We start from the raw sequence: 25,313 nt of genomic DNA on the forward strand, positions 1-25,313 counted from the left end.
ATATTCTACCAGGTGCTCATGTCAGAAATTTTGACATTCTTCTTCTTCTTCCTACTTCATTATTTCCCTACATATGTATGTTGTTGTTTCTATTTCAAAAATGTATTTGGTAAACCCTCCACTTTCCATTCCCTTGGCCATTGCCTTGATCCAAGTTACCAACACATTTACCTGAATTAGGACCATAGCTTCCTAACCAGCTCTTGTGCTTCTATTCTTGCTTACTTCTGTCCATTCTCTACATAGCAGCTAGAAGTAATTTTTGACCATGACAAATTGATGATTTCATTCTGCTTAAAACCTTTCAAAGATTTTCTATTTCTCTTAGGAAAAAAAATGAAAAATTTCTTTTATGGCCTAATAGACCCTGCATAAGTTGATTGTAGCCTCCTCTTCAATCTCATATATATATTTTAACTTTCCCACTTGCCTTCTGTGGTTTATCCACATGGGACTCCTGTCACTCATTTGAATTTGCCCAGCTGTTTCTTACCTTCATACTTGGCTCCTTCAACTCAATAGTTGCTACATCAGGGACATTTTCTCTGTCTAACTTTCTATTTATGCGTGCCCTGTTGCTGAATGTATGTTTCTATCCCAAGGCATTGAGTATTGGAAAATAACTGACATGGAATTAATATATAGAATATACAAGCAATTTCAGCAAATAAACAAGAAAAGACAATAATCTTCATAGAAAATTGAGTGAAATATATGAATGAGAAGTCTATAGAATAAGAAACTCTAAAAACCAATAAGCATATGTAAAGGTGCTCAAAATCAAGAGTAATCAGAGAAATGCATACTAAAACAATAACAAGAATCCACTGGAAAAAATGAGGAAACTTGGTAATGTTATCTATTGTTGGAAATGTGGGTATGTAATATTGAAGAGAGAGAACCAGAGCAGCCACTGTTGGAGAGCAATTTGATACACCTAAGGCTAAGTACCAACATGAATATACTGTGACCTGGCAATTCTTCATCTGGGATTAATCAGAAAGAACTTTATGCACAGCTCCAAAAGTGGAAATATAAGAGGTTATTACAGCATTACAGTCATAATGAGTTGATGACTACCTTTGTGTTCACTCACTTGGGGATGAGAAAAAAAATGTAGTGAATACTCATCATGGAGTATTGTGTGGCAAGTAAAAGCAAGAATTTAGAACATGTATGGATTCCAAAAGCAGTGCAAAGTGGGGAAAAATGAGATGTATAATAAAGTATCAGTTTCATAAATTAAAATTTCATCCATACAAAATAACGATTCACATTTTACAAGAGCATAAATGAACAAGAGCATCAAGCAGTGCTGAAGCGTCAGAGTACTGGAAGTGAGCAAGAGATTAAAGTGGAATACATAAATAAATAAAATAAGAAAGAAGCCTTGCACAAACCAATGATGATGATATACTTTGACTGAAAGGTATGATCAATGTAACCTTCTGCACCTAAGATCCAAAGATCATTAATGCAAATCAATAAACTTAGATAAAATTGAAACCTCTAGAATCTCTGATTATTCTGAATATTTTTTAACTCTTTCTGAAATTAGTTTTTTTTGTCCTCTCTACATTTCTATCTGGATGTATACAATTAAGTTAGACTACCAGGTGTGAGTTAGTTATGTGCTACACATTTCTATCAGGAAATTTCACTGAAGCTTGTTCAGTAATCTTATGATTCTGTACCTTGATTTAAATGACTTAAATTTTTTCCTTGATTATGAAAATAATCCATATTCATTGTGGAACACTTAGAAAATACAAAAAAGAGGTCAAAAATTTTTTAAAGAATCAAGAAAAAAACTATCTTACTAGCCAGAAATAATTACAGTTAACATTTATTATATTTACTTTCAATCTTTTTTCTAAATATAAATATGTCTATATGAGTATTAATATTAAACATGCATATAGATTCACAAATGTGTGTGCATATGTATATATTTGCAATCATACTATATTCAAATTTCACTGTTCTCAAAATTAAGTAGCATATCTTTTAAAATCTTTCCTTAATTTACAGATATTAACGGCATCTCATTATTTCAGTTTGCATTTATTTAATTACCACTAAAGTTTTATCTTTTATGGTTTTAGTTATTTTTATTTTCTCCTTTGTGAACTGTTTGCTCATGAACTTTGTTTATTGTTCTACAGGATTTTTGTTAAAATAATAAATTGTATATTTTCTCTATATCTGAATATTATTAAATCTTTGTCATGTCTTTTGTTGTCATCTATTTTAATTTATGCAAAAGTTTTATGGGAAAATATATTTACAAGCAACACATCTGATAAGGGCCTAATATCCAAAATATACAAAGAACTCATACAACTCAATAACAACAACAAAAAAAGACAAATGATCCAATCAAAAAATAGGCAGAGGACCTGAACAAACATTTCTCCCTAGAGATCATAAAAATGGCCAACAAATATATGAAAAGATGCTCAACATCGCTAGCTATTGGGGAAATGCAAATCAAAACCACAATGAGATATCATCTCACACCTGTTAGAATAGCTATAATCAACGGGACAAGCAATAACAAATATTGGATGCAGGGACTCGCATACACTGCTGGTGGGACTGCATCTTGCTACAGCCACTATGGAAAACAGTATGGAGGTTCCTCAAAAACTAAGAATTGATCTACCATATAATCCAGCAATCTCTCTACTGGGTAATTACCCTCAAAGACTTGAAAACCCATATCTGAAAAGATATTTGCACACCGATGTTCATAGCAGCATTGTTCACTGTGACCAGGACATGAAAGCAACTGAGGTGTCCTACCAGTGATGAGGATTGGATAAAGAAACTGTGGCACATATATACAATGGAAAATTACTCAGCCATAAAAAGAGATGAAATACTGCCATTTGCAACAATATGGATGGACCTCAAGATAATTATGCTAAGCAAAATAAGCCTGACAGAAAAAATTGAAAAGCACATGATATCACTTATATGTGAGATATAAACCTAAAAGCAGCAAACAAACAGGACAAACAGAGACTTATGGTCATGGACTATAGACTAATAGTTACCAGAGGATAGGGAGGAAGGGAGAAGGGGGAGGTAGACAGGGTAAAGGGGGTCATATATGTGATGACAGAAAGAAATCTAACTATGGAAGGTGAACACACAATGTAAATATATAAATGCCTTACTGTTAAAGTGTACAGCTGAAACTTACTGGATTTAGTTAGCCAATGTCACCATAAAAATTAATTAATTAATTAAAAATATATAAATAAATATAAAAAATATTCTTTTATAGGTAGTCAAAACCTTATTTTCTGTTTTTCACATTATTTTTAAGCTTAGAATGTCTTTACTCACCTATAATCTCTTCTTTCTAGTCTGTGTATTTGTGTGTATTTATTTTTAATTTAAAACATTTTATTATTTGATCAACCCAGGGGATTATTTTATTATACACTATGAAGGGGATGTTTCAATTGATTTGTCAGCCCCTGTCATTGAATAGTTCTTAATTTTTCTACTAATTCTCAATGCTTTTTTTTAAATGATGATTTTATTTTATTTCTCTTGCTCTCACACATGCACACACATTTGTTTCTATCTCTACTGTAGCATTAATTGATTTGTCTATCCTTGTAAGAGAATTATAATGTTTTAGTTATTATAAGATTATAATATATTTCAATAACTATTAACTGGTGTGGCAATTTGTGTAATATTCTTTTTCCAAAACAATATTCTTATCTACTCACTTCTTTCCAAGTGAACTTTAGAATTATTTTAAATTTTGAAAACAAATTCCATTTAGAATTTTATTGGCAATTATATAGAAACAACATAATCATCTGGGAATAATCAGAATTGTCAAGCTATTTAAGATTTGTATACACAATAATATATCCTTTTATCTATTTGAGTCAGTTTTTAAATCTTTCAATAAAGTTTAGTCATTCTGTTCATATACATTGTTTGCATTGTCTTGATTACGATTATTCTTGACTTCTGCTCCTGTCATCAACCACCATACAATCTGGCATCCACCTACCTCAGTTGTGGTCAAGATGGTCATCTCTGCCTGAATGTAGGAAGAAGGGTGTTAATGGAGACTAAAAGTTGGAACGACTCACCCCTATCTAGTTTAGAAGGAAGTTTCAGTGCAGGATTGCTGTGGCTGCCTGTGTGTACTTTTTTCCTCACAGACCTGTAACTTTATGTGAAGATGGTGAGGGTGGATCAAAGGCCCAACTAACATTTTATCCTTCGAACCCTACTGTTATTTCAGAAGAGAGGTCCACAATACTTTTTCTAAGTTTAGTTCCATCTCCATTTAATTTAGTGGAAATTCCTCATAAGATCCAGCAAATAATTGAGTATTACTCACATTTTCATTGTTATTATAGCTTTGTATCTAATTTTGCTCTTTTATGAGCATTTTAATGGAAATATGAGTCAGGGTAGGCTAAGTATTGTTGCAGTAACCACCAATCCCTAAATTTTATGAGCTTCATACAAGAGAAGTTTATTTTTAATTCCGACTGTTTGTTCAATACTGGTTGTCAGGAGGAATCTTGCTGCCGTAGGCTTACGGAGATTTCATCTCATCACATGTTTGCACTATTGCTGCTGCAGGGGAAAGAAATGTGTTAACTCACATACTGGCTCTTAAAGCTTCCACACGAGAATATCACTTTAACACTCTTTCATTGACCAAAGCAAGCCACATGGCCTTACCTGATTTCAAAGGGGTGGGGAAAGAAGTATAATCCTACCATGTAACCAGAAGGAGGGCAGACTATTTGTGAATAGTCCTTGTGACTAGTACACATGCACATTTTGGAAGTCTCCTTTCAGGTTTTTTTTTTTTTTAATGGTGGTCATCTGCCTTTTTAATTATTTACAATAATTAGATTTAGTCGCTTACTAAGCGAACAGAGCATTAGAAGCCAGGAAGGTGTTGATATTTGTAGAAAAGCAAAGATCAAATAAGAAAGAAGTTATGCCTTTGATACTGGAAGGTCTGTATTTCACCATTCAGCATTCAAATGGGAATTGGAAAGGATAAATGTCTCTGCTCTTCTATCCATGGAACGACTTTGAAGCACATGCATTCAGAACTCTCTTTCATTACCTGTATACGTTATTATGTATATTGACATCTTCCTTTTCCTTCCAAAGGCAGAATCTTAGAGCATGCATGTAATCACTTTAACGCCGAGTGTTCTGTTCCACTAGTTTCTAGGCATTCCCTGTTTCTTTTTAACAACAAAGGAAAAGAAAATCCTGCTGCTCTAATATGCCATTTTAAACAATCCTGGACTGTGAGGCTGCCAACTCTGGCATCAGTTAAGTCAGGATCAGGGTGTAATGGGTAGTAAATGGGAGGAGAACCCACTGAACACATATCTCATACTGATTAAAATAAATGAATGCTCTGTATCTCTAACTGCTGTCAAAGACATTTACAGTTTTCTTAGCCTGTTTCTCACGTTTGCTTGGCACAGAGACTGCCAGGATCAATGGTCCAATTTTAGTTCCACTTTCTTCTTCCATCATTCTCCGCTTTCAGCTCTTCGGAAGTGAGTTAATAATGTAAAATCTCGTTGAATTAAATTCATTTATTGAGCTGCCAATTCTCTTTCCTTCATGCATTTTTAAAGAGATCTCAAACCTGTGATGGATCTCTAATGCTTTAGAAAAAGAAAGCAAGGATGAGAGAGTAAACCTGAATGGGATAAATTGTTTATTATGATTACCCTGTTGAATTATCTCACTTTGTACACAGAAGAAAGAGTAAATATAAAGCTCTATAGGCTTTGCAAGTGGTAATATGAGCGGTGGGAAAAAATTGTGAAAGCTGCCTCTTCAGTCAGTCAAAGAAATGACATAGTGCAGCTTCACGTGGAAAGCTATGAACAGGAAAATATGAGATGGGAAAGGGCTCCGTTTCTACAGCAACCCAGCGTATTCCAACTAAGATAATTTTTTTAACTTACAGTTAGAAACAAATTAGCAACCAGTCCTCAGACAGTGCCTGTGTTTGACACTGTAAGTACGTGAACTATCTATAAATATGGTTTAATTTGAACTCTATTATTTGCTCTCATGTTGTCTCCAGTTCTCCCAAAAGCCTATTGGCTTATTAAATTGACTGATGGAATTAGAGTGTAGAATCTTTAAGTAATGTTCAGAAGAAGAACAAAAGACAAGGTTTCTGTCAAATATCGAATAACAAAAGGTTAAGATTTCAATGAGCAGAGACCTCTTCATGACGGAATACTCCTAGAAATTAAATACCCATGTACCTATTACCTGAGTGAGTTTGTTAGCATTCAGTTGTTAGAGTCAACTGCTTTTAAAGCTGGATGTTAGAAAAAGAGAATGTTCATGGTTCTTTTGCTCTGAACTTCTTCTAGTCTCAAGATTTTCCCCTCATGGCAGGCAAGCATCACTTAGAATTTAGACTGTGTTTTATTTCCTACACCTCTATCTGCAGTATCTTTCCCCATCAAGCTGTTCTGTTTATCCTAACTATAAAGTAATTATAATGGTGCCATTATTGAATAAGTCAGTTCTCTAGTTTATACTTCCATGACAAACCAGAGAAGTGAAAGATTTTTGCATTCTTGTTCCAAATTCCCACGTATTTTGTTTCTTAAATGGAACCAGATACTATACTGCTGCTAAATATGTTCTTCATCACTACGCAGTTCCTGCAACTTTATTTATGCAATATGGACAAAATTTGCAATGATTCTGGAAACCATGATCCTGTTAATTTCATGTTTAGCAAGACTACTCTGGAAATCCATCCCACGGCAGTGGTGAAAGACTGGGTGGTTCATTTAGTCTTTCATCTGGTAAAACTCAGCACTCAGTAGAACTTTAAGAGTGCAAGTGCTCCTAATAAAATGGAAAATGTTTATTTTTTTTTCTATTAGTAATGCAGCACACTTCTGTCCTCTCGTCTCTGGATCCTTTTGCTGGCTCAAGAAAGAAAGTTTTAGAAAAGCACCATGTTGTCTTTTCACATAAATTCCAAACACCTCTGGGGAGAGCACTATATTTCATCCAGTAACAGAGGGAAGAGCTGAAATTTGAGATGCAGAATTTGAGAGGGGTTTTCTATTATTCTGAATTTTACTCTTTCTTTCCTTTCCCTTCCTTCCTTCAGCTTCATTATTCAGCCTTCCTTCCCATTATTCCTTCAACTTAATTTATTATTCAGCCTTCCTTCTTCCTTCCTTCCTTCCTTCTTCTAGCTATTTATTATTCCTTCCTTCCTTCAAACCCTTTCTTTCTTTCTTTCTTTCTTTCTTTCTTTCTTTCTTTCTTTCTTTCTTTCTTTCTTTCTTTCTTGTTAACCACCAACCATCTGCTGTCCCACCCCTGAAAGTTAAGATCCTTTAGTGTCTTACATAGATTCTGATTAAACTCTTGGTGATTAGAACAGCCGGTTTCCTTTACTACTCTAAGAGCTAAACTCCACTGGAGCTAAATAGAATCTTTTATGCTACATTCATTCAAGGATTGGTAAAATAAAATTTGGCACCAAAACAGACAAAAAATTTGGAACTTTGACAGAGCCACATCTCAATGTTTTTCTCCTATGACCGGGCTATTGAGTAAACTGACCACTGTCATACCAAGCTACCACCCTTCCAGGAACCTGGAATTTCTGCCCATGTATACATATTCCAAAGTGTTCCTCTCCCATGACCCTTAATTTTGCTCCTGCCCTTCTTACACCTAACTTTTCCCTCTGAGCATGGAACTCCTATTTCATTGTTATAGAATTCCATTTTATTCTCAGTCTTATCACAGAATTCCTTACTACCTCCTGGCTCTAACTAAAACGTTGTGCTCTCCTAAAGACTCTTCTGCAGCCTTCCTGAGCAGTGGTGGTGGTTCTTTCATATTCCTTGTTCCAGTTATCTCTTTTAGCATAACAAACTATCCCAAAACTTAAGACTTTAATACATAATTTTATTTTGCTCAAGATATTGTGAATCTGGGGTTCATGAAGGGCTCAGGTGGGCTCAATTTTTCTCTAATCTATGTGGTGTTGGCTGGGGAAGCTAGGACTGGAGGATTCACTTTCAAGATGGCTTCTTCACTCACATGGCTGGTGCCTCAATGCTTCTCTCTCCCTAAATTCCATCTCATTCTCATAACAAAGTAGTCTGAGAGTAGACAGTTTTGTTACAGCTTGGTTGGCTTTCCCAAGCATGAGTGTGCTAAGAGACTCAGGTTGAAGCTACAAGGCTTCTTATGGTTCAGCCCAAAACATCACTTAAGCCATATTCTATTGGCTAAGCAAGCCACTCATATTCAAGGGCAGGGGAATTACACTCCACCTCTCAATGGGACAAGTAGCAAAGAAATTGTGGCAATCTGTAATCTATCATGTGCCTCATTTTTCAGAGATGAGAGATTTTCTTACTTTCACGTAACTCTTGCATCCTCTTTAGTTTGAGTTCTTGCCCCACCCTTTTCCTTAAAAAGCCCTCTCAATGATGCTAAAGCTTTATTCCGAATCACTGCATCCAATAGAAGTTTTCAGTCTCAACTTACCGATCACAGCAGCATTTGGCATATTGAACAATCTCTTTTGCTTTTGTGACATGACACTCTTGATTTTCTTTTTGCTACATCTCTGGCCATATTTAATTTGCTTTGTAGGATTGTCCTCCTCTACCTTGCTATTACATATTTAGTTATGAGAAATAGGATCCTAGAGTCTCTTATTCTAGACTAAAGGAAGGACTAAAGGTGGCAAATTACTGCCTGTAGGTCAGCCACTCGCTTTGTAAATAAAGTTCTTTTCAAACCATGCCCATTTTTTTATGTATTGTTTATGGCTGTTTTTAATCTATAGTGACAGAGTATAGGGCCTATAAATCTGTAGTATTTATTTTTTGGTCTTTACAAAAAAAAATTGCTAACCCCTCCTCTAGAACCAGTCATTGTCAAAGTGTGGTACCTGGATTAGCAGCATTAGCATCCCCTGGAATATCTTAGAAATGCAAATTCCGGAACCCGCTCAAGATCCTCTGAACTTAAAACTCTGGGGATGAAGCCCAAGGACCTATGTTTTTATAAGCCCTCCAAGTGACTCAGTCATGCTCAAGTTTGAGAATCACTGCTCCAGATAGTAATAAAATCAAGGAGAGGCACGCACATGACAAAAATTGGCTGCATCCACTACATCTGCCACATTTGATCTGGGGTGGTGCACACTGAACATCCTGGCCCACGAGTAAGATCTACAGCAGCAACACAGGAAATCTGCTTCAGCCTTGGGCTAGAGACAGCAGCCAGGACAGCCCCACAGGCCTGTGAGTGCTTCTTCTCTTCTAATTCTTATCACTCATTCAGAGTGGGTGAAGGTTTAGGAACTCCGAGTAGGGGTCCCAGGTCCATAGCCTAGACAATTGAATGTTGTAACTTGGGGTAATGTTGTAACTTTTGTCATCACCTAAAGAATAAGCATTATTATTTGTTTTGTTCCTATATGTGAGATCCTTTATGTATTTTATATACATATTCAAGGGCAGGGGAATTACACTCTACCTCTCAATGGGACTCTCTATCACTGTGTTAATATTTTAACATTTTAACACAGTGATAGAGAGCATGATTCCTATATCCAAGCTCTCAGCTTCAATTCTGACTCTGCTACTTTACAGTTGATCAAGTTACTGATCAAGTTACTTACAAGCCTATATAATTTTATTAGCCAATGTCAAACCAATAAATTTAATAAAATAAAAAAATTACTTACCCAAGTTAATGTTCTTCAGCACTATTAACTATAAAATAGAGACAATGACTGTCATTACCTCATAAGGTCATTATGAGAATTCATACATCCAACATTCTTAGGTCACTGCCTGGAAAACAGTAAGTATTCAATAAATTAGTTAGTCTTCCATCAGTACTCCAGAGTAGGTATTATTATCCCCATTTACAGGTAATCTCTCTGGGTCTTAGATTACTTAAGTAAATTTTTTGAGGTCACACACGTAGTGTCAGAACCAGGATTCAGAGACAAGTTTTTTGCAGTCAAATGATCAAGCTCCTAACCACCCCCCCACACACACACCAATTTGAAGTTCTTTGGAAATCAGTTTTTCTTGAGAGCCAAATTTCCAAGTAGCTCAGTTAATATTTAAAATATTGATCACATCTTTAAAAATACAAACCATTTTGAAATGTCACATATAATTTTACTTCTTTTATATCATCTCAAATAGCATTACTAAATTAATTAAACCTGTTTTGATAATTTGACATTAGTCATTGTTATACTTATGAATATACATTAGCTAACTTGAAAGTTACTGATACATATGACATGAGAAATCCATTTTCATTCAAGCCTTAACACCTCCTCTCTTGACAAATTACCTTGTAACAGTTTTAAAAATTATTATTTGCTGTTTTCTCATGAAACAAGAGATATACTCACACATAGCCCCTTCACTGCCTTTCTGCAAAATCAGTGAAACAAAGACCAGAGTTTCCTTCTCAAAGTTGTTTTCTCACCTAGAAAATCCTCCATATTCTTTACTTTTGGTAACAGTATTCTAATAATTTTCAGTACAGTTCAAAATACAATTAAATTATTATGGGAAATGGAACATGCTCAATTGGTAACAATCCTAATCCCTTTCATATTATGGTTGTGAGGATATGAGGATGGGGATGGGTGGAATCTCTGGCCATTTGGCCATATTAGAAATTTGTGCTGAAGAGTTGTTTGGAAGACTTTGTTCTTTACAAATGAAATACACCTAAACCAAACTGTACATTGGCTGGACCAGAATTTATGAAGTATCCGGCACTAGGTTAAGACACAGTCATTGCCCTCAAAAAAATAAGCGTCCAGGAAATTAGAGTCCTGCTATCTATATGAGCAGACACATGTGGCAAGAGAGAAAACATGGAATGTTGTATGCAGTGAGAAGTAGACAATATTCAATGGTTGGTGGGCTCTATATTTCAAACCCCATTTTTAGATATCCATTGCCAGTCTGACAATTACCTTCTCAATTCTGAAGAGTTTTATTTGTATATTGGATCTTGGCTTTTATTTCTTGATATCTGTACTTAATCTTTCCAACCATATTTATATATCTCTATATCTTTCCCTTTGCATTATGCCAGAATTTCTGAAGATATCCACTTACATTATAGATTCTATTTTCTGTGGAGTCAATTTTGCTAGTCGTTATCTCCAATGTATATTTCAATTCTATTATTACATTTTTTATCTTGTAACCTTTTCATATAAAAACTTGGTTCCTTTTTATCTAATCCTACTTTTTTTTTAGTACAGCATTGTTTTAGAGTAACATTAACAACAATTTTATGAATTTTATAGATGAGAGCAAAAATTTTCTAAAATTTTTATTTGAATTTAGGATGTGATTATATTTAGTTGGATTTCTTTCTTTTGTTTCTAATTACGTGGAGAATTATCTTCTTTTTTAAGTAGAATAAAATGTTTCCTAGGCCCTGTATTATCAATTGTTTTATTTTATTTTTAAATATATATATTTTTATTTTTCATCTACAGTTGGCATATATATTATATTAGTTTCAGGTGTACAACATAGAGATTAGACATTTATATAACTTACAAAGTGATCACTTTGATAAGTCTAGTATCCATCTGACACCATACATAGTTATTAGGTATTATTGACTATATTCTCTATGCTATATTTTATATACTCAGGACTTATTTTGTAACTACCAAATCATATTTCTTAATACTTTCCATTTTTTTACCCATTCCTAACTCCCCTCCCATCTGACAACTATCAAAATATCCTCTCTATATATGAGTTTTGTTTTGTTTTGTTTATTTTGTTTTTTTGATTCCACATGTAAGTGAAATCATATGGTATATGTCATTCTCTATCTGACTTATTCCACTCAACACAATATCCTCTAGGTTCATCTATATTGTTTCTGATGGCAAGATTTTATTATTTTTTTATGACTGGATAATAGTCTATTGTATATATGTACCACCTCTTCTTTATCCATTTATCCATTGATGAACACCCAATTTGGCTCCATATCTTGGCTTTTGTAAATAATGCTGCAATGAACATATGAACTCACATGTCCCTTCTAAGTAGTATTTTTTGTTTCTTTGGATAAATACCCAGAAGTGGGATTACAGAGTCCTTCTTTGTCTCTTGTTATAGCCTTTGTTTTAAAGTTTATTTTGTCTGGTATAGTATCACTACCCAGCTTTTTTATTTGTTTGTTTGTTTCCATTTTCATGAAAATTTTTTCATTCCTTTACTTTCAGTCTGTGTTCCTTTAGATCTGAAGTGAGTCTCTTGTAGGCAGCATATGTAAGAGTCTTGTTTTCTTTTATTCATTCAGTCATCCTATGTCTTTTGATTGGGGAATTTAAGCCATTTACATTTAAAGTAACTGTCAATGAATATGTAGTTACTGACTTTTTATTATTCATTTTTTTTCTTTTTCTTAATTTTCTTCTTCTTAAAGTAGTTCCTTTAACATTTCTTGCAATACTGGTTTGGTGGTGATAAACTCTTTTAGCTTTTACTGTCTTTAACTGTCCTTGAATATTTCATGCCAATCCCTTCTGTCCTGCAAAGTTTCTATTGAAAAATCAGCTGACAGTCTTATGGGAGCTCCCTTATAGGTAATTAAATGCTTTTCTCTTCTCACTTTTAAGATTCTCTCTTTGTCTTTAAACTTTGGCATTTTAATTATGATGTGTCTTGGTGTGGGCCTCTTTGGGTTCATCTTTTTTGGGAATCTCTGCTCTCCCTGGGGTTATATGTCTATTTTCTTCACGAGTTTAGGGAAGTTCTCCATCATTATTTCTTCAAATAGGTTTTCAATTCCTTGCTCTCTGTACTCTCCTTTTTGTACCCTTATGATGTTAATTTTGGTATGCTTGATGTTGTCCCAGAGGCCCTTTAAATTATCTTCATTTTTTGTATTATTTTTTCTTTTAGCTATTCTGATTGGGGGTTTTCTGCTACCTTATTTTCTAAATCACTGATTCGATCCTCTGCTTTATTTAATCTACTGTTGATTCCTCTTAAGGTATTCTTCATTTCAGTTTCTGACTGATTATTGTTATTCAGTTATTGTTTCTGACTGGATCTTTTTATGTTTTTTTTTATCTCCAATTTTATGCTTTCTATCTCTTTATTAAAGTTCTCACTGAGTTCATCTACTCTTCCTTTAAGTTTATTGAGCATCCTTACAACAAGTGTTTTGAACTCTACATCTGGTAGACTGCTTATCTCCATTTTGTTGAGTTCTTTTTCTGGAGCTTTGTTCTGTTCTTTTATATGGGACATGTTTCTTTGTCATCCTATTTTGGCTGCCTCCTTATTTTTGTTTCTGTGTATCAGGTAGGGCTGCTGTATCTTCGGTCTTAGTAGAGTGGCTTTATGTAGTAGGTATCCTGTGGGGCCAGTGGTGCAGTTTCCATGTTCTCCTGAGCTGTGTATTCCAGATATGTCCCTTGTATGGATTGTGTGTGCCCTTCTGTTGGGGTTGAGACTTGGTTGCTGTTTGTATGTCAGTGGGAGAGATTGACACTTAGGTTGATTGGTTGTGAGGACTGCCTGGTGAAAGGCTGACCTTACGAAGCAGGATTTGCTGTAACATGTCTCTAGTGCCTACCCCATCTGACCCATGGGTGTGTTGTCTTCAGATGTAGCCCCTGATGGTGGTTAGGCTTAGTCCAAAGCCAGCACACAGGGTGTGCTGGCCCTGGGGGCTTTCTGAGAGTGGCCCCACCACAGGCCAAGTTCAGCTGCAGCCTGTGCTCTGCCCTGGGCCACCTAGTATAAACCACCAAGCAATCTACATATAACTGCCATCTACACTGGGCTTGGAAGTGCCTTGAGAGGCCAAGCATCAAACCAAGGACAGCTGTTGTTAGTAATGAGCTTGGGGCTACTCAGTAAGTGGTATGGGGCATGCCAAGGATGGATGCTGCTTGTTTAGGATTAATAATCCTTTGAGAGATTTTAGAAAAGTTCGCAGCATGAACCAAGACAGGCCATTTGCATGGAAAAACCACTGAGAGGAGCTGAGGGTGGGCCAGCAAGTTGAGTGGAGCAAAGTCTCATGGAATTAATATGGCGGGGTGACCAGTGTTCGCCAGGATGATGGAGACTCAGATATGGTGGTCACCTGCATCTGCACACTGTTTGGTGGAATGGCCCAACAAAGGACCAGTGGCCTCTGCCATCACTTCAGTCTGGGGAAAGCTGCCCCTCTAGCTCTCACCCTGAAGCCAGACAATTAGTTTTTCCTCCGTATATCTGTGGCGACTTTTGAGCTGATGCTCAAGCCCTGGCACTCAGAACAAGTGAGTTCATCAGTGGGTAAGTTCATGCACCAACCCTGTAAGAGAAATGTCTGGAATTTCTGCAACCCTCTATCTAACTCAGCAACAATCTTTGCTGATTTTCACATCCAGGTTTTGTGGGAACTTTTCTTCCAGGCACTGGAACCCTGGGCTGGAGAGGCTGGTGTTGGCCTGAGACCCATTTTTCTTCAAGGGGGACCTCCAGAGCCAAGATATCCTCTTGATTTTTAACCACCACACGCGGATGTCTGACCAGCTTCTTTTACATCTCTGCCTCTCCCACCAGTCTCGAGGTGGCTTCTTCCATATGTCCTTAGTTGTAGGACTTCTGTTCAGGTAAATTTCAGGCAATTTTCAATGACAGCTGTTCTGTAGTTTAGTGGTAATTTTGATGTGGTCTTGAGAGTAAGCAAGCACAGCATTTACCTAGTCCACTATCTTGACCAGAAATGCATCTCAATTGTTTCATTTCCAGTTATACTCATCCCATGTTTGTGACAGGAATTTGATCACTCTCATTCACTTTGATTATCCACTTGGAAACTGAGAGAATTTTGTTTTCAGCTATAAAGCCAGATGCTTATTTGATTTGCATCACCCTGAACTGCAAATTAATTTCCCTGTAAGACTTAATTTCTCATAGATCTGCTGAACCAAATTGGAAACATTTGCTCTTCAGCTATTTTATTCTTTCGCTCGTTGGAATGCCTGGGTGATAATGGTGTTAAGGAGAAGAGGGAGAAAAAGAGGAAGGGGAGGAAATAATTTAGGCTACTTTATCAGGTACTTTCCTAAGATTTTTACATTACTCGTCTTCATAAGTAACTCTATTAAAAACTCTATAAGAGAACTATTATTGTTAATACATATTACTTATAAGAAAACTAATATTTGGCTAAATTAAGTAACTCAAAATCTTTCCACAAGTAGTAAGAAGAGGTAGAAATCCACCCTAGATCTGTCTGATTTCAAAGTCTATGCTCTTGACCATCATACAATGATCTATTCCATAGAAGCTCTTTCTTGATCAGGTTGGTTCATGGCAATTTACACCTGTGCTCTGTCCTCACATAGCATGCTTTGTCTTAGAGGGCATTTCAGGGTGCTTTGGTCCATTATTCACCCTCCCCATTGCTTTCAACCACTCATCATTTTGCACATGGAACTCTATATAAAAAGAGATTGGAGAAGGAATTGGGTGGATAATGCTTCCCCCAAAAGATAGTCTCCATATAATAAAGGAGATGTGAATGGCTCTTGTCATACTGTAGCTTTGTGCTGTAAGCTAGAGACAGAGAGTGGTGGTGGCTCTAATCTCTTTCCACCTACTTTCAAATTGTGCTATTCCTTTCAGTTTGTGCATGCTTTGGCTATGATTGTGTTTCTTAACCCACACATATCTATGATGTAAAAATGAAAAATTCTTCCTGCTACACTATGCTGGACTCTCCTCCTTGGTTTATTGTGCTATCTTATTCTCATGTTTAGTTTATCATGATACCATGTTTCCCTTTTTTTGTCAAGTTATTGTACATTTTTAAAGGGAATTTGAGAAAAGGTTGAATCGAACACTTTAGCTACCTATTATTTTGATGCTAAACCTCCACTCTCTTCTCAATGTTTGTTTTTGTAATATCCTAGGCAGTAAAAAACATTAAGAATTACTATCTTTCATACTATAGTTCTATTGATATTAATTCTAATTAACAAATATTTATGAAGTACTAGAAATGTGCAAAGTGCAATGCTTAGCAATTTGACGATATAGATATAGAAAAATCATAATTCTTATTTTTGAGTGCCTACGAGGAAAGACATATGTGTCTACAGTTCAGTGTCTTTTTTATATCCCTGTTGACACTCTCCCTATTGTAACAAAGTGTTAACGAAGGCCAGAAAAGAAAGGATTTATTTTCTATAGGTTACTGAAAAAGGATTTCCAAGAGATCTTAGGTTGAATTCTCCCAGAAGCAGTTATCAAAAATAGTATTTGAGCACAAGTTTTACTTGGGAGGTGATTCCATGAAGCGAAACAGGGTGCTAAGAAGGTCACTGTTATGGGAAATTTGGGCTCAATTCCACTGGGATATGAAAGGTGAACACATCTTCATGCTGTCCTACTTGAGAGGGAAGGAAGATAAGGTATTTATTTACCAAATCCTGTTCATCATTGTTTGAGGGCTCTGCACAGAGATGTCAACTTTCCAATATTTCTGAGCTGTCCAGCATATGAGATGAGTCTAGTGAAAGGCCTCAGAAAAAGAGTTATAAACTTGAATGGTGCATGGAGACAGGATTTGGCTGAGGCACACATAGCATCTGCTAAACTGGAGGAGGTGGCATTTAAGTTGAACCTTAGATGATGAGAGAGTTTCTCAGCAAGTCGTGATATGGGGGTAAGCATTTTAACACGTAAGAGTAAGAAGGGCTAAGGCAGACTTTCTGTGGTCCATGGCAAATATAATAAAGCACTAAAATTTGAAAATGATTCACATTTTAAAATTAGAGAAAATTCAAGGTTATCCCTATAAATATTCATTTTCACTCCCTTGCTTTGAGTGGGAGAGAACTTAGCTTCTAAAAGTTTGCTCAGAGGAAATCATGCCTCACTTACAGCCTGTTTCCTCTAGTTAATATCTGGGTTGCTTAGACTTATTATACTTGTTTACTTCTTTGCAGAATTTTAGAGTTTTGTCGAAATCTGGACATGGTCGTGCGAGTTATGTTGTATATGGGGATGTCATTCTTTATACACATCACATTGGGGAAAATGTTAAGAACTACTGATACAAGGCTTGGAAACATGACAGATGAATTTAAAGAACATAGGTTGTAGTGTGTGGGGATAGGGGCTGAGGATAAATAAGGAAGTGATGTACATGGCTTCATAATAACTGGTTATTTATTAATAAATATATATTAACAATAAATATAATATATAAATTGCACATATTATATATTATATTATGTATTTTTTTCTAACTTAATATTGAACACGTGTTTCCAGGCTTAAACTTAACATCTCTAAGATAACGAAAAGGAGTTATACATCATAGGAGTGAAGATAGGTCATTTGCATTTTCCTTTCACTTGCATGTAAGAGTGATGAGAAATATCAAATCTTATCATCGATTTCACAAGATGCAATTGCACCCCTCAAATGAAACCCATGTGAGATTTCATTTTAACCTTAGAAAATATTGAAATTTTTGGCAAGGTAAGTTAGTAGGTTGGGAGCCTGCATCAAAATTTGCACCTGTTTGAAAATGCTTCATTCTGGATAGACAGCTGTCACCTCTGATAATACACTCCTGTGACCACCTGAACCTTTGGAAACATAAGTAACAGTAACACAACATATCTGCAGTTCTTAGCCTAAATTTCCCATGGGGCACAAGGCTGTCAACTGTGAACAGGTGAAACTTATTTAAAACATCTTTATTTCTGCTTTGAAGAACTTGGAATAGAGTATTTCCTCTCATATGAGTACATGGAATACTGAGTATATAGAGTACTTATGTAGGAGTTAATCTTGGCTACACAGATTGTCACTGAAGTAGAAATTACATTCTTCTTAGGGAAGTTAATGAAACCCTGGAAGTGCACAGAAATTTTGTTCAGAGAGAAAAACAAAAGGATAAATGAGTCTTGTTTGAAATATAATATGAAAGATGAGGGATAGTACTTAATACTCCAGGATTTGTATCTTCTACTTTCAAAGTTCAGCTTCTTCCAGGATAAGAGGAAGTTTCATATAATTTCTGCTCCAATTGTCCAGCCCACAGTGTGGCCACCTTATCCTGCCCTCCCCCGCATGGTGACTCTGTGGCTGCTGGTTCAACATCTGGTCCCCTGAGCTCTATTATCTTAGGGCTGTTTCTTCATTATGAAAGCCGGTGGCTAGTTTGTAGTGGGGCCCACCACACTTCCTTTTGATATGCTGTACTTCTGTTTGTCACTATATCACCACACAAGGAAAGAGGGGTGGAATACATTTTACTGAAGGACTGGGGGTGAAGGCAATTTAAGATGGGGAAAACTTAAAATTCAGTGCTATTGCCATAAATTTTTCCACAGCTTTTTTTTTGAGATAAACTTGTAAGTTGTACCTCTCACAAAGAAGTTGCCAAGTCTATTCCTTTTCCTGACCTGTTTTCCCCCATTCATGCTCTCAAAAGGAGAAAGGGAAGTGTTTTCTTATTTCCTCTCGAATTGTTAAGTTCTCTCCTTTTCATTTGAATTATTATTTCCCATTAACATTCAAAGAATGTTGAAGTTCTCTCATTCTTTATTTCCTCCTCCCCAATTATTCAGCATTGGAGCTCTTGGGAATAGTAAATATGCCTCTTGTTGAGCTTTTTGCTTTTTATCAGATACTATATCAGTAGAGATACTTGAGATTACTACTTTATTAACCAATGACCTTAATTTCCTCCACCAATCATCCTGCTTTTGAGGAGGCTGGGACAGGGAGAGGAGATTAATTGTTATTTTTAAAAATATAACATAAGGCTTTACTGGAGTGATTTTGAGAGATGTAGTTTTGCTGAACTTTAAACAATCAGTGAACTCCACTGTGGAAACTGATCCTAGATTCCTACACTCCTCATACTATTTCCCTTACCCCCTGGTATAAATTCTGTGGTGGCCCTTTATCTTGCTGGCTTAGGCTTATCTATTCATTGGCTAAAGACCATAGCTTATTTTTAACTTCCTCCAGAGCCCAGTTTTGAGAATGGCACATAATGCCTAATAAATAGATACAACAAATACATAATAAATAGATGCCACCCACCCCCTGGAAGAGTCCCCTTTACAAATTCTAGAACAATGAAATTTTTATTTGAAAAACTTTCAGAAACCTATTCTAATATTCACTACTGGAGAGAAAGGAGATGGAAAGAGGAAGATTAATATTTGTGGAATATCAACTCTGTATCAGAGACTAAGTATAATGCATCTTGCTTTGTTTATTATTTAAAACAGTTTTACTAGATAAGAACTGTTAAATTTCCATTTTATCAATGGAGAAATTGGAATACATAAAGTTAAGAAATTTGCAGGTCATAAGTTATTATGGGGCAGAACTGAGATACAAACTTAAGACTGTCTTCAAGCCTCAGGAACTTTCCAGCTTACTTCCTGTTAATCATTTCCTAGTAAAGAGAGAAACTAGTCAGTTCCACATCACATAATGAGATTAATTTTTTTAAAGCTTCTCAAATCTCCACAGTCATTCCCTTTCATGTAATATTAGAGTCCATACTACTCAGCCTGAATAGCAAGGCAGTATGCTCAGTGGTAAACAACTTCTGTGAGCCTCTGTGTGTCAGTACCAATGGGGACTCTATAATTTCTTACTTCATGAAATCATTCTCTAAAATGGGCATAATAGTAGTGTCTTAGTCAGTTTGAGCTGCTATAAGAAAATACCATAAACTGGGTAGTTGATCAACAACAGAAATTTATTTCTCACAGTTCTAGAGGCTAGAAGTACAAGATCAAGGCACCAGCATGGTCAGGTTCTGGTTAGGTCCCTGTTATTGGTTGTAGGCTTCCAAATACTGGCAGGCTGAAATGAGCACTAGCTATCTCTCTAGCCTCTTCTTATAACAGCATTAATTTCATTCATGAAGGCTTTACCTTCATGATCAGAAAACTTATTAAAGGTCCCGCCTTCAAACAAATGAATTTGGGAGGCGGAAGACAAACATTCAGTCCATTGAAAATAGTATCCACCTCACAGAATTTGATTTGAAGATTAAATAATATAATACATTTAAAGTGCTCAACACAGTACACAGCAAGGGCTTGATTACTGTAAGCTAGTACTACTATGTGTTGCTGTTGTTATTTTTTAAAGATTTTCAAAATTGAGGTATAATTGACATATAACATTAATTTCAGGCATACAGTACAATGATTTGATATTTGTCTACATTGTGAAATGATCATCATGGTAAATCTAGTTAACATCTATCACTCCACATAGTTACAAATTTTTATTGTTGTTGTTGTTCATAGAACTTTACAATTCCCTCCCTTTCTTTCTTTCTTTTTTTTTTTTTTTTTCTCAAAAAGTTCTCCAAAGCACAAACATGCCTTCAACCAGGCTGGGCTTTCCATACTTTGACAAATGCTATGAATATCCATGCCTTTATTGTTTTGCTTGAACTAACATCTCTTCCTTTCCATCTGCTCATGCAAATCTGATCAATTCTCTCTTTCTCAAGCAAAGCTGGTCACTCTAAATAGCTATCCTATGCATGTCAGTCAGCTTCTTTCCCAAACAATTTTGTGACAGATCACTCAAATTGAAAAGTGACCATGGCAACAAGAATGGGAGTTAGGCATGGGCTCAACAATACTGACTTTGCCTCACTCAGGCTTGTCTGGCTACCAACACTATAGATTGGCTTGTCTTCCACACAAGAAACAATCTTGAGCCCTAATATGACATCATTCTCTTGAAATGGAGGGGGGCAGGCAGGAGAGTGTAGGAGAATGATTACATTCAACCTTTTCCATTGTGGAAGAAACAGCAATTTGTCCTTACTGAAATATATATATGTATACTGAACATTGATTGGAATCCTTGCCCATGATATGATTGCCAGTACCACCACTCATAGATTTATAAAATGATTTATATATTTATTCACTATCATAATATTTCACATAACATTGCTTCTCATCAAATATATAATTTTTTGGGAAAAAAAAATGTGACTTGCCTCATGGCCATGAAACATATTGTCCCTACTAGGTGCTCCATTATTGAAAAAGCAGTTAGTCTCATAGAATGTTGAAATAGCCTACTGAAGTTACAGGTATAGTGCCTGTTATAGTTGGAGGTTATATCTCTGAGGTTGGAAATTCCTCAAGGATGTGACCTATGCTTTAACCCAATGACCAATATTGGCACCATTTCCTTACCCAAAATGCACAGGTTTTTTTTTTTCATTAGTTTTAAGTATACGGTAAATTGGTCAGCCATTTATATAGTTTGTGAAATTATCCCCCTGATTATTCTATCACCCATCTGGCTCTACACATAGCCATTACATTACTGCTAACTATATTCCCTATGCCGTGTTCCCATCCCCATGACCATCTCCCAACTACTAATTTACCAAAATGCACAGGTTTTGAAACTAAAGGGTGAAGTTGAAAGTGACTTTTCTCACTATTCCACCTAATAATCTATTGATCTAATTTTGCTAAAAATCTCTGAAACTTTGGGTTCTACTGGTTAACAGGTATTGGTTCCCAAAGAAGGAATGTTTCTGCCAGGGGACACAAATAATATTCCTATTGAATGGAAAGTTGGGACTGCTACTTGATCTTGTTGGAGTCCTCAGGCCACTAAATTTACTACAGGCAAAAATGGAGCGTATTCTACTAGACAGGCTGTTTAGTCTTGATTAACAAGGAAACTGGGTTACTGTATATAATGGGGGCAGAGAGGGCTTTGACTAGAACACTGGGGATTCCATGGACCTCCATTTCCAGTCATAAAAGTTAATTGAAAACTACTCAATTAATGCTCAGATTCCTTACAATGAAGATTTGGATTATCCAACCAGCTAAAAAAAAATGACCAGCTGAGGTGAAGGTTAAGGATAAAGGAACATAGAATAGTAGTGAGCAAAGAAATTTCTGCTCTTCTTCTACTATTTTAGAAAAAAAAATGTTGGTAATAGTTAACTTTTACAATTTAGTCTTAAGATATTAAATATAACAATGGGCTTTTTACATACCCAGAAGAGAAATTAACAACACCAGAAAGGGATACAGTGACTAATACAACCCTGTTTTTTCCCCTTTGGGGGAGAATAAAGACTTTGAAAAGCTACCAAGGAATTCAGACTGCAACACACATGTCCAGGCCCAGATGAATGCTCACAAAAGACCTGAGATAATCTGAGGTTGGCATCTCTCACTGATCTTTGGGATCTGCGAAACACAATGTAAATACTAAGGCAGAGTGGTAGTGACCTGGTTTAGTGTTAAAGGAGTGCCCCAGCACAGAGCCAATCTTCAAAGTAGATTTTTTTCCCTTTTTGTCCCCAAGTGTTTAATGAAGTCTCTGGCAGATAACTGACTGTTGAGATAACAACACAGAGATTTCAGTGACCACATGCAACAAAGCCTTTGCAAAAATTATTTGGAAACATCATCAAACAAATAAATGACTGCAACACTCAGCAATAAACAATAGCAAACCCTGGGGATAGAAGAATCTGATTTCCAGAGTCACCTTTTTATAATATTCAACATTTCTAGTTTTCAGCAGAAAATGACAAGGCATACATAGAAACAGGAAATATGACACATTCACAGGAAAAGATGAAATTGACGGAAATGGCCTCTGAGAAAGCACATACTTTGGATTTACTAGACGAAAATTTTAAATCGACAGTCTTAAATATGCTCAAAGAGCTAAAGGAAACCATGGACAAGAATCAAAGGAAAAAAGGAGAACGATGTATGAACAAATGGAGAATATCAAAAAGAGATAAATTACACACACACAAAAAGAGAAATTCTAGAGGTATAATGGTTGAAATGAAAAAAAAGAAAGACATTAAATAAATTTACAAACTACATGAAAAAAAGTCACCCTCTGAGCCCCCAGAAGGAATAGACCCTGCTGACATCTTGACTTCTGACCTCCTGCACTTTAAGAAAATAAATTTGTGTTATTTTAAGCCACTACGTTTGCAGTAACTTTTTATAGAAGCAATAGGAAATGATGCCTTTAAACTAGTACCAAGTATTGAATTTCTATCTTTTTGAAATACCTAGAGCAGTGAATATATAAAAGCTATAATATATAAAGCAAGTCTGTAGTCCTCCACTGTCTTAGTCTGGGTTCCTCCAGAAGCTGACCCTGAGATAAAGATTTGGTTGTGGTATTTCCTAAAAAACATTGGTGAGGGAGTAGGGAAATGAGACAAGAAAGGAAAGATGATCAGGACCAATGCGTGATGTCAAGTGAGTTATCACTGTGGAAAATTTAAATCTTATCTTATTGGGGAATTCTGGGGCCAATATAGAACATACATCTCAGAGTTATTCTACCTGAGGGGCAAGGAAGCTGAAGAATTTATACATCGACTGCCATCAGTCCTTAGTTGAGAGCTAGATTAACTTGCTGACACTTCTGGCCTGCCATGTGTGGAGGCAGAGCAAGCGCTGGTGGTTAGAAAAAGCTCTCAGATCAAGAGATGCAGATCCTGGCATTGAAAGTTGAGCTGGCATGCACCGAAATGGTAAGAGCTAGGGAATGGAGGTAGGGCATCAACAACCTCAGCTAAACCCACAAACTCTGCTATAGCAAATCCAGTCCCAGTTTATCACCTTCCTATTAACCAAGACACACATGTTATATGCACCACTCCTAAGCAAAGCACTGCTTTTGAGGAAATAATGCATACATTTTGTCTCTTTGTTGATCTGCCGGTTTCTGAGAGTAAGGACCATGGCTTACTTTCCTTTTATATTTGTTACAATACTTAGCAACATGTTAAGCATATTATAGCCACCCAATATATATTGTTGAATTGATTACCATAATTATATAAGATCTATTTCTTACCCTTGAGTTTTCTCCCTGCTTCTTTTTTTCAATAAAATTTTCCCACATTTTCCTTAATTAAAATATTTTAATTACACATTAATAAGTGACCATCATAACTAGGGAAATAGTCTAAAGATTTTCTTTTTAATGTATCTCCCTACTACTGCCATGTTTACCTTTTGAGGTAAGTAGTGTTAATACTGTGCTATTAACTTTCTACAGTTTTTTTCCATTTCCTTATAGATATATATAAACTTGTACACATGCTATGTTTTTGTATTTATGAAACATTATTATGCATATTACATTGCCACTTGCCAATTTACTTGATAATATGTCATAGCACCCTGAGGTCAAAATAGATCTAGTTCATTTTTTAATAGTTGCAGAATATTATAATTTATTCAACCATTACTTTATTGATGGACATTCAATTTGCTTGCAGTTTTTGCCTCCTCCAACAATGTTGTAATAAATGACCTAACAAAAATATTCACATATATTCTTTGAAATGGTATTATTACTATGTCAAAGGGTATGCACACTTGAAATTTTTGTAAATGTTGCCAGATTATCTGCCATCTCTTATCCATGTTGAAAGTTCTCAGTTCCCTCAAATATTCTTTATTTTATTTATGTGCAATAAGATTTGCCTAACCAGCATTAATATATACTTGATTATGACTGATAAACTGGCATGATGCTGCTAGAAATCAGTTGCATTTATCAATCATCATGAGGATTTTCCACTGAAGGTGTAAGAAAGGTATTTCTGCCTGTCCTGGGAAAGAAGAATGTGGCAGAAGCTGAAGCAGAATGGGTACGTACTGCTTTTGCCCAAGCAAGGAAATATGATGCACTTTTGGAAAACAGGACATTTCTCCACTTCTAAATGCAACACTGTGTGGTTTCATTGAGGGCAGCAGACATAAGCCAGAAGAATTGGCCAAAAATAAAAAATAAAAAAAAAGAAGATATAGTTCATTTAAAACATCCTAGGAGATTAGCAGAAATAATGGGGTTGTACTTTGAAAGGTTATTAATGGGTAGCAAGAGTCAGTAAAACAAGTATTGTAATTGAAGTAACATCTCTCCTCTCTCTCTATTTGTACCTATTGGCAACAAGATGTGGGGAAACTTACATTACATATATTGGACTTGATTCTCAAATTGGTCTAATAATTCAGATCACTTTGAATAGACCCACTTCCTGAAATAGCAAATTATTTTTCTTTATGGATATATTTTTTTACTGTGAAAGTATGTTAGAGTTTAAAAATATAGTGACAAGATGATTAAACACCTTATTAATATAGTTGTAAACTTTTCAATGGAAGATTATGCTTTATATTG

Source organism: Pteropus medius, unplaced genomic scaffold (genome assembly GCF_902729225.1).
Source record: "Pteropus medius unplaced genomic scaffold, Ma_sr-lr_union100, whole genome shotgun sequence".
Lineage (NCBI taxonomy): Eukaryota > Metazoa > Chordata > Mammalia > Chiroptera > Pteropodidae > Pteropus > Pteropus medius.